Here is a 12648-nt window from a genome sequence, read left to right on the forward strand (position 1 = left end):
TTAAAGTAGAGCAACATTACATTAATGCCTCAAGTACCGCAAATGTTCGCCACTATAAACTGTTTCGTCACCTCGGCGCAGCCGACGCCGCAAGTTTAGCAACTGAAGTCGGAGTTGTTCCCAGTTTTTGAAATTTCAGGTCGCTTCTTCGAGTTGTGAGGAACGTGTCTTGTTTTCAAAGTCATATTTATGTATCATATATTTTAAAGAACTTTTTATGAAAGAAATATGTGTGGTCTAAGCATTTTAGTTTTAATTTCCGGAATATTGATATTGTATTTTTAGATAGCGGCTTATTAAAATAAAACTAACATTAAAAAATATGCTATGCATCTTAATAAAGCCAGTGATATATTTAAAGATACAAACCCTATACGTTGAAGTACCTAAATGCTCGCATAAATTAAAACCCCTTTAACTAACAGCTAAAATTTTAAATGATTTCATTTTCCACTTGCCAGACGTGAAACATTAAAATTGAATTTCATATTATTTTGTTCTCAAAAATCATTATCCGTTTACGCTTTCGCTGGCAATTATTTTAATCCGATAGCTAGTACAGCCCGATGTGGAATGAAATAATTTAATAGCCCCCCAGACCCCCGCTAGGTTTCAAGATGGCGCCGGGGCGGAGCTGGGGGTGGGGCGTGCCGCCTCATTTGAATTTCGAAGCCGAGCTTTTCGAACGTGTGTTTGAATTTCGAAACGGGTTTTCGGCCAATTAATTTCGGCATAATTTGGTTTAAACCGCACCGAATCTATTCGGCTTTATTGTTATTTAATTGATTATAACAGGTTGGGGTGACTATGAGATTGGTACCCCTCATACGAGGTAATACAATTATTCAGAACTTGTACATATACATAAAACTCATTCAATAATTCGAAAATATTAACCACAATATTAACCTAATGGTCTCATCACATACTAAGTAAATCCCACAATTTGTGCATAAAGTCGCAAAATCTAAACAAAAATAAAATTAAACCACGAATTTCAATAATTAAGAGCGCGGAAACGCAAACTCAGCAAAGGCTTGAAAACTAATCACAGGCGCCTGAAAGATTGAAACAAGTCGCGTTTTCAAACAAAAAGCCTCATAATAGGTCCGTAGCAAACAGTGTATTGTTAGAACTTTCACAATATTATGTAGAGTGGTGTAATGCCGCACAAAGGAAGGCCCACCCCGTTTGGTAAATAACGCTTTGTTCTACGAAGCCAAATTTTGACAATCACTAGCTCTCTTATACCTATGTTGTGAGGAGGTCAAAGATCATTTTTATTTTTTAAATATTTCTCACGGCTTATGACAACTTGGAGCATATTTATTTTTGTTTAAACGTGTTAATCATAGACATGAACTTGTACCTTTGTGTTTTCGATTGACAATAGTTTTGCGATTTAAATTTTTCACCTCCAATATTTGTCACAAAATTATAAAACACAGACTAGCTATCAGCGTTACCATGGTAACCTTACCTAACAAACAAAGCAACAACAACAAACAATTTTAGTTCCGAAGTCCTCATAAGACCTTATTTTACAGTGGTTGTTAAGAAAGATGATATTTCCATAGTAGAATTTCTACACTGTTACATTACAGATAATTCATCGATCATATTAAATGTGTGTGTAATTAAAGTACTTATTTTAGATATTTAGTTCGTGCCTTTATAATTAAGACTGTAGATGAGTGAATTACAATAAAAAATAGTAACACAATCCAGGAATTGATAGTAACATCATGTATAAAACCAGTCGTCGCCGATCTTAATTAACACAAATGACTGTTGACTTTTAAATAGAATTAGATTAGAATTTTATTTGTTAAAAAGAAAACGGGATATATACGTTGCACAAGCGAATAATTATTTGTGACGATCTAAGCTAATTAATTTACTTAAAAGCACCTTGTATTGTCTGAGTTATTATACTGTCTTCTGCCAAAAAACACCCACACACCCGATCAAGATATTTGAGGAGGATGTGTGAACTAAAAAAGTCTAAAATAAAAGTATATTATTTTTACGCATTTTAATGTTTTTAAATAAAATTGTATCGCATCTTCCGAGTTTAGTTTAATCTATGTCCTTCCCCTGTGTGCGTGGGGTGTGGGGAGTTAGGGGAGCCAAGTAGGGATGCGCCCCGCCAGTCCAATGTTGACAATTGATGGATATCTCTTGTCTTCCAAAGGCAGGATTAATGTCCTGTCTCGCCGGAGAATGGTGACGATTTTCAGAGGATTAGCCTCTTAAAAGCGTGAAGACAGTCAATGAAACGCTTTGAGGAGTTCTTTATGTGACCGAAGATTTCTTTTGTGTAAAAATATATTGGACAATGGATACAATTCAGCCATGCAATGTATAGTTTTAAAAATCTTTACATTCAACTTGTGTCGTTTATCTACTTGATATTATTTACATTATATATACTTAAATGAAAACACATTAATTTTAACATAAGTTGTTATAACTAAACACATACGTAAGTAGTATTTTATAAGTGTAATATTTTATAAAATTATATTCTGTCCATAGAAAAAAAATAAAATGCAGGTACACGTAATACAAAAAAAAAATGGTATGCTTTGTCTAAGGAAAAGCTAATATTCAGGGACCAATATTTTATTACGTTTAAGTCATTTAAGGCTTCTTTTAATTTAGTAACCTAATTACAATAACTATTGCTAGTAAACTTCATTTATGTATTAAATAAATGTAACATTATATACCTCTTATAAAGATTTACTCCACACATTAAGTCAATTATGTTTTCAACGGTAATACCACGGTTAATATTCGTTCATATTCAAAAACCTAATACGAATCAATTTGGCATTTGTACACGCCAATATTATCGTTGACAACGCTTATTGCTACACAAGTATGCTGTCGGCATGTCCCAGCCCGGACCTTACATTATTGACTCCTCCAATAAACGTGGACGCTACAACGCCTTTTGTCAGCTTCTGCCAGCATAACATGGAGAGGGATTTTTAAAAAGAACAATAACGGGCTTGTAATATTCCGTGTCGACGTTTAGTACCCATCAGGGCATATCCGTTTAAGTTAAAAAGGTAATAGATTATTTTTGAAAGTACATACTGCATACAGTAACTAAAATACATTTTCGTCGTAGTTAGTAAAGTATATCTAATTATATAAAATCTCACGAAATCTAGTTTTTAAACCCACACGAATATATTTATTTATTAATTTCTTAATGAAGTTTTAGTAACAATTATTCATATTTTTTTATTTACTATATACTTTTATAGAATCATCTTCTCATCGTGGCAGAGTGACAGAGCGCTGTGGAACACGTCTGCTCTACATGGTGCTGAGCCAGGACCAGTTACTACCACAACACATACACATTACACACTTAAAATGTACGTTATTCCTATTTTGCTTTCCATAATTCCATCCCTAACAGTGGCTTTATTAGCCACTTAGTGAAATAGTTTCTTATTTTTCCCTCGTGTATACCTAATCCTAATAAATTTTAACGCGTTGCCAAGGCCCGAGCAACTTTCGCACAACTTCGGCGCATATGGCAGTCACGGATGTTGACGCGTCGAATCAAGCTTAAAATTTTCGAATCCAACGTCAAATGTGTTACTCTATGGAATGTGGAACGTCACTAAAGACATCTCGCATCGACTTCAAGCCTTCGTCAACCGCTGAATTCACCGTATTTTATCTTCGTTTCGTTCTTATCTTCTGGCTCGAGAAACTCTCTAACGAGCAACTTTGGGAGAGCTGCTGAGAAACCCCGAATAATAAGTAGATCAAACGATGCACATGGATAAGTCACTCCGAAGAGATTCTAATCATATCCCCAAGCAAGGGCTTGATTGGAACCCGCAAGGAAAGCGGAAGCGTGCCCATCGCAAACAAACCTGGCATCGTAAAATTGCAGATGAGGCAAAGTTAACCAGAATTACTTTCAGGGAGGTGAAATACGAGGCTCCAGACCGAATGCGATGGACATCCACTTTAGATGCCCTCTGCCCCATCGCAGGGATATAGAACATTAAGTGAAGTAAGGTAATAAAAATTGTGTTGGTGACTTGTTCGTATTACAATAAAATAAGAGAAGATCTCATGAGTGGAATTGAAAAAAAGGCATTTATTAGTAATCTGTATATATTTTATTAATGAAGATCTTTTATTCAAGTCATACTTGTTCAAGTTGTTTCATTAGTGATATTACTTAGGGCATCGTGCATAAAATAAAAAAGGCATAATGTTCCATCTCCATATCTTGCGAGCCTTCGGAGTCCAGTATACTAGCACATTCCGTCGCGTGATTAAATGAGCCGCCGGCCATCGCGATATTGCCGACAATCTTGAGAACACGCGCAAATGTTGAGGGGGCCATCTTGTTGACCCTTTGTCCTATCTATATATCGGCTATGGCCACTTCTAATAACAAACGAAAAGCTTTTCAACGGATAATATTGTAAAAACATTTGTTAGAATTACTCACAGAAAGTTCTACTTAATATTAAGGGTGGGACAAAATTATTATTAGGTTTTGAATTTTGAAATACCACTTTTCGCGCTAAGCCTCGATTCAGTGTAAGTTTCAGAAACGAAAATTAGATTACCTCCGTATGTCAAAAACGTATTTGATTTATATATAACAAGTGCGATTCATAATTCGCGCAGTCACGATACTAATGTAAATAATTTAAATTGATATATAGAAAATTTAAACACTGTAGCCACTGGCAGCAAATACTAGCTGTATTGCCATACTTATTCTCGAGCGAGGAAAGCACCAGGTCTGGGTTACCGTTACGTACCAGGCTCCTATCTTTAATTAGCGTCTGTGCGCTTGAACCCTACGTAATATACTTTAAGTTTAATTATATTAATTATATACATTATGTAAACCATATATAGGCTTATTGCACTATGAACAAGACCATTTAAGTTAAACCTCTATCTAAAAGGAGTGGGGTTTTAAATGTGATATATTAGCTTATCTGATAACCTAAATGAATGGATAGATACCGATGTGTTTTCTGTAGCTAACTGTTTGGATTCTAGCACCAATTTATGAAGATCTGTTTGAACGTTTCCTGGTCAGCTTTTTAGCTGCAGCTTTAATCTAACAAACATTTTGAGTTGATCTGATGATGGAACTCGAAGGTTGCCACAGTTGCTAAAAAGACTAATATTATGTTCTATTTGATACCAATGCATTGCTACAAGAGTTGTCATTACTTTTGTAGCAATGCATTGGTATCAAATACTAATTGTATTGTAATTTGTAGTATATACAAAAGACAACATCAAAAAATATCATCAAAATAAATAAACAATTTTGTATAAATAGTATTTCAAGAACCTTTTATTGAAATATTATGATGATGTATTTATTATAAAGGAAAACATTTAAGTCGACGAAGTATTATGAGCGATGCGGCCAAGAGAACATTTTTCCGAGTAACAAAGCGAATATTGGAGAGGCTCCACAAAAGCCACCCGCCTGAGACGAATAGTGTTGGGCCGCGTCTTGCACTTTCCTTATCGATAAAATATTTTAATTTATAGTGTCATAACAAATTACATTCTACGTTATATTATTCTTTTGCAACGCAAATTTTATTGCTTATCTAAGTAAGATATTATGGCGTAATCTTATGAATTTTATGGCGTATTCAGTGTCGTTTAAAATCAATATGAATAGATTATCTTTTCAGTAATTTTATTTTTTTTATATTTTATATTTTGACAAATTTATTTAAAGCAAACCTATTAATATGTGAGGCGTTGGAACAAATTTTATTTTAAATACATGATGTTAAAATTCTTATAATGAAACGAGTTTTAATCTTATAAATGATCTGTGACAGTGTAGCAATTTTTATATCATGTTAATTGTTTTTAAAACTTCATCCGCGTTGAAATATATTGACACCTGATACTCACTGGAAGATACGTTCTCCAGTTAAAAAAAGAGCATATTCGTGCCCCAAAACCTAGTAACATATCCACTAAAATTTGTGCCCGTTGTGTAGTATCGTTTACTCCTCTATCCTGTAAAAAAAAGCAGCTGGTTAGCCACGCCTTAGAAATATAAAGGAATATAATTATTTTATAAATATGTATATTTATTTAAATGAAATTTAACTCATGTAATATAAAGTATACTCACGAGAAAGAATTTGCAAAAGTTGGTTTTATTCTTAAAACAGATTCGTAAATAAACTTTTCTTTAATATAATAAAAGAGGATGATCAATAGCTACGGTATCACAATGATACGTAGCGCGGCTACGTCGTAGCACGTTCATCGACAACTCCCATCACATCCGTCTGACTCAGCTCAAGCAAGTGCCTTATAGTTACATACGTAGGTGTAATTGTTGGTAAGTACATTTTTCTTTGAGGTTACTCTCTATTAAACGCTCAAAGCCAAATAGGACGCAATGGGCTTGAACCACAAAGGTGTAGAGATGAAAGGGGATGTTAATTGTTCCTCAAATTATTATGAATTTGATACACGGCTGAGTCAAAGGGCTAGCTCGGAATTACGCTCCCATTTGCAAATGAAAGTAGGTGCTCGGTGAACTTTGACGCGAGGGACTTGGAACTTGAGGCCGCCTTGAGAGGTTTACGTCCTTTTTCTATTTTATGCTTAATTTGAGATGTTTTATAGGTGTCATGCAAGGAGGTAGTTTGTACTTTGTTTTTGTCTTTACTTTTTTTAATTTATGACTTCTGTTTTGTCTGTTAAGATAATAATTTATATAGCTGATGATAGATATATATACGAAAAGTGTATTAAAAAAGCAAGCAACAAGGCAATCACTCGTTTTAAGAGCAAGAGGTCCTTCGTTGGCTAAGATATATGTGCAGATTAAAAATTTATCAAAAAATCCGTGTCATCCAAATCCGCACTAAAATATATTAACATGTTTTTCTATATGTATAACTACTCTCTGCCTATTTATAAAAAGGTCAATAATAGTTAAAATAATGTGGAATGCGTTTGCTAATAATAATTTTACAATAATAATGTCACCAAGATATACTTTTTGTAAATCTTGTTTATTGTTTTTTTATATAATAGGGAAGAAATAGGCAGGAGGTTCTTATCTGATATTATTTGATACCGCCGCCATGAACACTCTTTATGCGAGAGGGCTCGGGAATTCCTCATCGGCCTTTTATGAATTGGTACCCTCTTTTCTTAAAATACCCTTAGTCGCTTCCTGTATGTGAAGCATTTAAATTAAGTTAGAATAATTACAAAGTATTAAATAAAATTGAGCAGTGTTGACATGAGGTCGTAGGTTCGATCCCCGGTTGTACACCACTGGATTTTCTTTCTATGCTCATTTAACATTCTCTCGGATAAGGAAAGCATTGTGAGGAATCCGCCATACCTTAGACCCACAAAGGCAACGACGACAATTCTGGAGATTTATTCGCCAGTAATATTATGGGTTATTTTTTTCTGGGACAGACAAGGGGTGGTAATGATAGAATTCCTTAGTCATGGACCTACTAGTACAGGGACCTTGCACACGGGTAATATCAAATAACTTGGGGAAGTACGCAAGCGACCAAATTTGTTATGTTTCAGCAAGATAAGGCGCACAAGTCCCGATGGCCGCCATTCAAGAAGCTGGCTCCGAATTGATACATCCTGCCACAATCACAAGATCTTGCGTCTAGTAGTAGAAAGATCTGGTAGAAACCTATTTCCGTGGTTAGAGAAACAACTCAGGGGCCATATAGACGATGACAGTTGCCGCGGTACATCATTTTTTTAAAGACAATTTTTGATTGGAAGAAGTTTATACATAGTTATTAAGTTGAAATGTAAAGCACTAACATTGAAAAAAAAGATAATTGCGTGATCCTTAGTAGGTAGGTAATCGGGGTTTGAACGTACAACCAATTGCAATTTCTCTAAACCAGTAAATCACTAGCAAGCATCATGTTAGCTAATGTGTTCTGTCGACTCTTTATTTTGCTGAGATTAATTTATATCTAAGTGCAATAAGATAGTAATGTTTTGTTATTTTTCTTTTATGACAGTTATTATTAATATTTTGTGTGTGTGTCTAATAGTAAGTGTTATCTCTGTGTCTCTGTATGTACAAAAAGACAGTTTTTGTTATCATGTATTCCATATTTGGCTTCATCTTTAATATAACCTTTTTTTATAATAATTTATATAATATGTGGGCGGGACATCGAAATAAATATATGTATTTCGTAATAATCATTATTAGCTCTATAATTTATAACAAAGCTTACTGTCTATGAATAGATCTGAAACTTTTAAATATGGAATCACAATAGATAGATAATCTCGAATAATTAAAAACAATATCCTTTGTTTAAACGCGAACAGTTGTAGACTCTTAAAGGGTTATTACGATGAATTTTCTCACAATAAAAATCTCATAATCGCTCGCTTAACCCTCAACGTAAATATTTATACAACATGTGTTTGATCAAATGGTATTATAGTACTCTACTAGATTATTGAAGCCACATTCCTTCGTATAATTTTATTACACTTTCGATTTGACATTCACATAGTGTTGCTAATTTCGACCCGTCTAAATCTGGCTTTTTACGTGATTTGAATGGGTTTGCGGTTTCATAAAAATAAAGACTCATTATATTTCTAAAACAAAATTATATTGTTTAAAATATGTATCAAGAATCTGACATAATATGGCAACTCTGCCCTGAACAAATTCTGAAAATGCCGGCAAAGCACTCGCGAGGTCTCTGAGATAGAGATTGTCCATGGCGGTATCATTTAACATCAGGTGCTGTTTTTAAAAATAAGCAATATAATAATAATTATATATTTTTACATCATGATGAGAGATTATTTTTAACATACATGATGATTGCATGTCATGTATTGCATACAAACTTTCTAATACATTCAATCTATTGTTTACAAATTAAATCCCAACTGCATGTGTAGTCTGTTGTTGACTCATAAATTATCTATAGTCTATACGTTACCATATAGATAATTTATAAATAGATACATTTTTTTTATTAAATAAATGTATTAAACAATTTGCTTGCTCAAGTCATATCGATTGTAAAACAAACAAATATTTTATTGCTCATAAAGCATCCTCGATCAGACGTTATGACTAGTATTATCCTCTAACGCGCCATCTGTCGGCAGTTTGAAATCGTTTTATTGGTTTTGGACCCTGTGCAGCGGGAATAAGATTGAATTTTAAATGATGTATAATTTTGTAGTAGTAAGTATGAACTTGCGGGTGGGCATTACCAACTGGGATGACAACGGGCACTAAAATTGTGCTTCATTTAATTCGAAGTGAATTAGTTGTACAACTTTAACTGTATGCTAGTATTCCATAGTTTATTATGAATACATTTTTTTATATACAGCAATGTTAAACGAGAAATTAAAAAAAATACTAATCTATATCTAAACAAAGACAATTAACATATTTAAATCTTCAATTTATTGCGATCAATAAATGTTTAGTTTATACACAAATTGATGGGAGGAAACTATATCAAAACTGGTATGACACGATGAGCCGTATTACTTGCTTTAGAAAAAATATCAAACAGTCATTAATATGGCACCCAAAGCACAATTTTAGCGCCCCCTAAAATACTATCACAGGAATCGAATCCTTTATAATCTGATTCATTAAACACTTGCATAGGACAAGTGTTCGTAATAGGATTAGGATAGTGATGTCACGCTGGCGAGATTATGTGCTCTACTAGATCTTAGTTTATAAGTTGATTTTATATCTACACTGTTCTTCATTACTTTGTGACAAAGAGATATAAGTAAACATCAATTACTCTATGGTTATTACAATAGTCTCCTTACAAAAAATTTATTTATATGAGAAACTTAATATATTGTATATACGAGCGAGATACACTTCGCTATTAACTGTCCCAATTTTAGTCTACTACAATTAAATGTTATGAAAGTTGATGAGTTATGAAAAAAAAATAAGTCACAGAACTGCATGTAATTTGCGCTTTCTCTTCTGCTTTGCGGTATTTACATACAAAACAATTTATAAACATAAAAATACTTAGATTTCCTTGAGCCATGTATGTCAAAATCCTCTTTGATTTTGACATTCATGTGTCTTAGCGCTAAGTTTTGACTCTAAATATTTACACATATACACAATGGATAAATTAAAGTTGTGTCCCTAATATTAGTTCATATGGAATTGACTTGAATTTTAAAAGCCCATCTAAACCCACATTTAATTTATATGAATCATCAGCTATAGTTAATAATCTCTTATCATTCAGCATCACGCCCTTACGTTTAGGGTGGTTTAACCACAGAACAATTTATAACAGTAGGACTAAGCGCATCTTTTCAAAGTCTCGTCTCGTCTGACAAATGATGTTACGCGTTAACTCTTTTTCTCTACCTTAAATATTTATCATCTTTTACAACCAGCAACCTTTATTTGCGACCAGATTTAATAATTAGTTACCCATATTTGTTAATTAATAGAAAAGAAATAGCTTCAATGTGAGAAATATATAATATATATAATTGATAATTATATGTTATAAATGAATGGAAGTCATACCTGTAAATATGCATAGTTTTCAAATCAAATCAAAATATCTTTATTCATTTTGGTAAACATGTAGGTACATTGTACACTTATGAACGTCAAAAAACAACAAATTAAATTAATCGTAAATTTACATTTACCACACTTATAAATATGCATAAACATTAGTCTTTAGCAAATAACAGATGAACGCACTAATCCTGCAGTCGGATCTCGTACTAACTGTTTTTAATATTCTGTGTGGCGTTAAACGTTTGCATATTTCGATGTCACCACAAACAATAAATTATGGTATTAGGCGATATTTGCTATTTATTGGTTTCCATTATTACAATAGTGGACATGTGGACAGACAATTTATTTAATTCTTCCATATTCGCATAATCCATGGGATTTAAAATCGAAATGAAATATTTGCAGGTTTACTTTTATACTATAGATCGTCCTTTAATAAATAAGCATGGCATTACAACCATTGATTTCTTGAATTCGTGTTTGCGGTGATGTTAGTGGTTTCTACTATGTAATTGCGTGTTGTTCCCACGATTATGTAAGTGCGTACTCCTATTTCAACATGCCTCCTTCTGATAGAAGACAAATCTTTGTTTTTAACTTATTTTATTAATTTTTTATTACTTAAGATGTCATATGGAACATGATGCAACAAACCAATGGTGTTCTTCCTTTGTAATCCTAGAGATACTAGAACTAAAAGTCTTCTATAAGTACCTACGTCTCGCGTTTTTGCTACTTTCAATGGTCTAGTGAATAGCCTATCTCGCTATTACAACTTATGAACTTAATAACTTTGTTTATCACGCTCTTATGAGTCTCTATTGGATTTAAGTCATTGTTATTTTATTTTAGCTATTATTTTAATTTTTTTAAATTTTATGGTTGCTTGTTTAATTTTTCTCCTTACTTATGTTCTAATATTATTGGTGTGTATGTGTGTATAATTTGTGATATCATATTTTTTTGAATAATTTTATACATACATATTGATTTAGAACTTATAAATACATGTTATGAACTTTATTCATTCATACGTTTTACTCCTTTACGATTTATTTTCTAATTACAGCTAACTTAAATTAGATAAGCAATTATACTAAACAGCCAAATATGGAATAGATAATATATAAAAAAAATACGAAAAGAAAAAATCAATAACTAATAACAAATAATGAGATACTATCACGTCTTTAATAATTATTAAATTAGTAAAATCTCATTTGTCTATGCAATGTGATGGTGTGAAACTGAGGGTGTGTTTGTGGTGTTTGCGTATGATGCAAGTGATTTAGCGCTATGGATATTCTTAATATTTCTATTTATACTCGTAGAAATTAAAATTTACTTTTAATATGAAACGAAACTACTACCGGTTAAATACTTAATGAAAATATGCTGACTTTTTTAATAAAACACCAACTTCACCACATCATACAGAATGCAAACCTACATATAATTTCTTATATGAAAGTACCTTTTTTCAGCTACCTGTTCTACACTAAAACGGAAAGCATTCGTCTTGTGTAACAGTTGTTTAATTATATAGTTGGTACGTAGGTATGGGAGGGGGGGAATTTAAATAAAACAATCATGCTTGTATCGCGAACTAGAATGCGGCATAATGATTTTCGTATCAGAATTTTAAATGTTTAAAATCTAATAAAACAGCAATAAACGAATAAACGTATTAAGCTCCACTTGAAATAAACAAAAGGCTTGTAAGAATCAGAATGCGCTCTCCTCTTGACCATCTGTGATTGCTAAGGGGAGAATCGATTTTATTGTTCTCCACTACGGTATAGAATTTATTATGTCTCGATATAAAAAGGTACTAACTTCATTAAAATTTTGAGCTGAGGACATTTTGCGTTGCTATATTCACACCAACTAATACCTAGATTATTTATTACGTTAGATATATATAATATTTTTTAGTGTTTTTTTTAAAGTCTTCGGCGCCAATTCCGTTTTTCTAAGAATTATTTGTAGCAAATGCCTACAATTAAAATAAACTGCTTTAATTGTGTTTGCCTATCGCA

Source organism: Pieris rapae, chromosome 1 (assembly GCF_905147795.1).
Source record: "Pieris rapae chromosome 1, ilPieRapa1.1, whole genome shotgun sequence".
NCBI classification, from domain to species: Eukaryota; Metazoa; Arthropoda; class Insecta; order Lepidoptera; family Pieridae; genus Pieris; species Pieris rapae.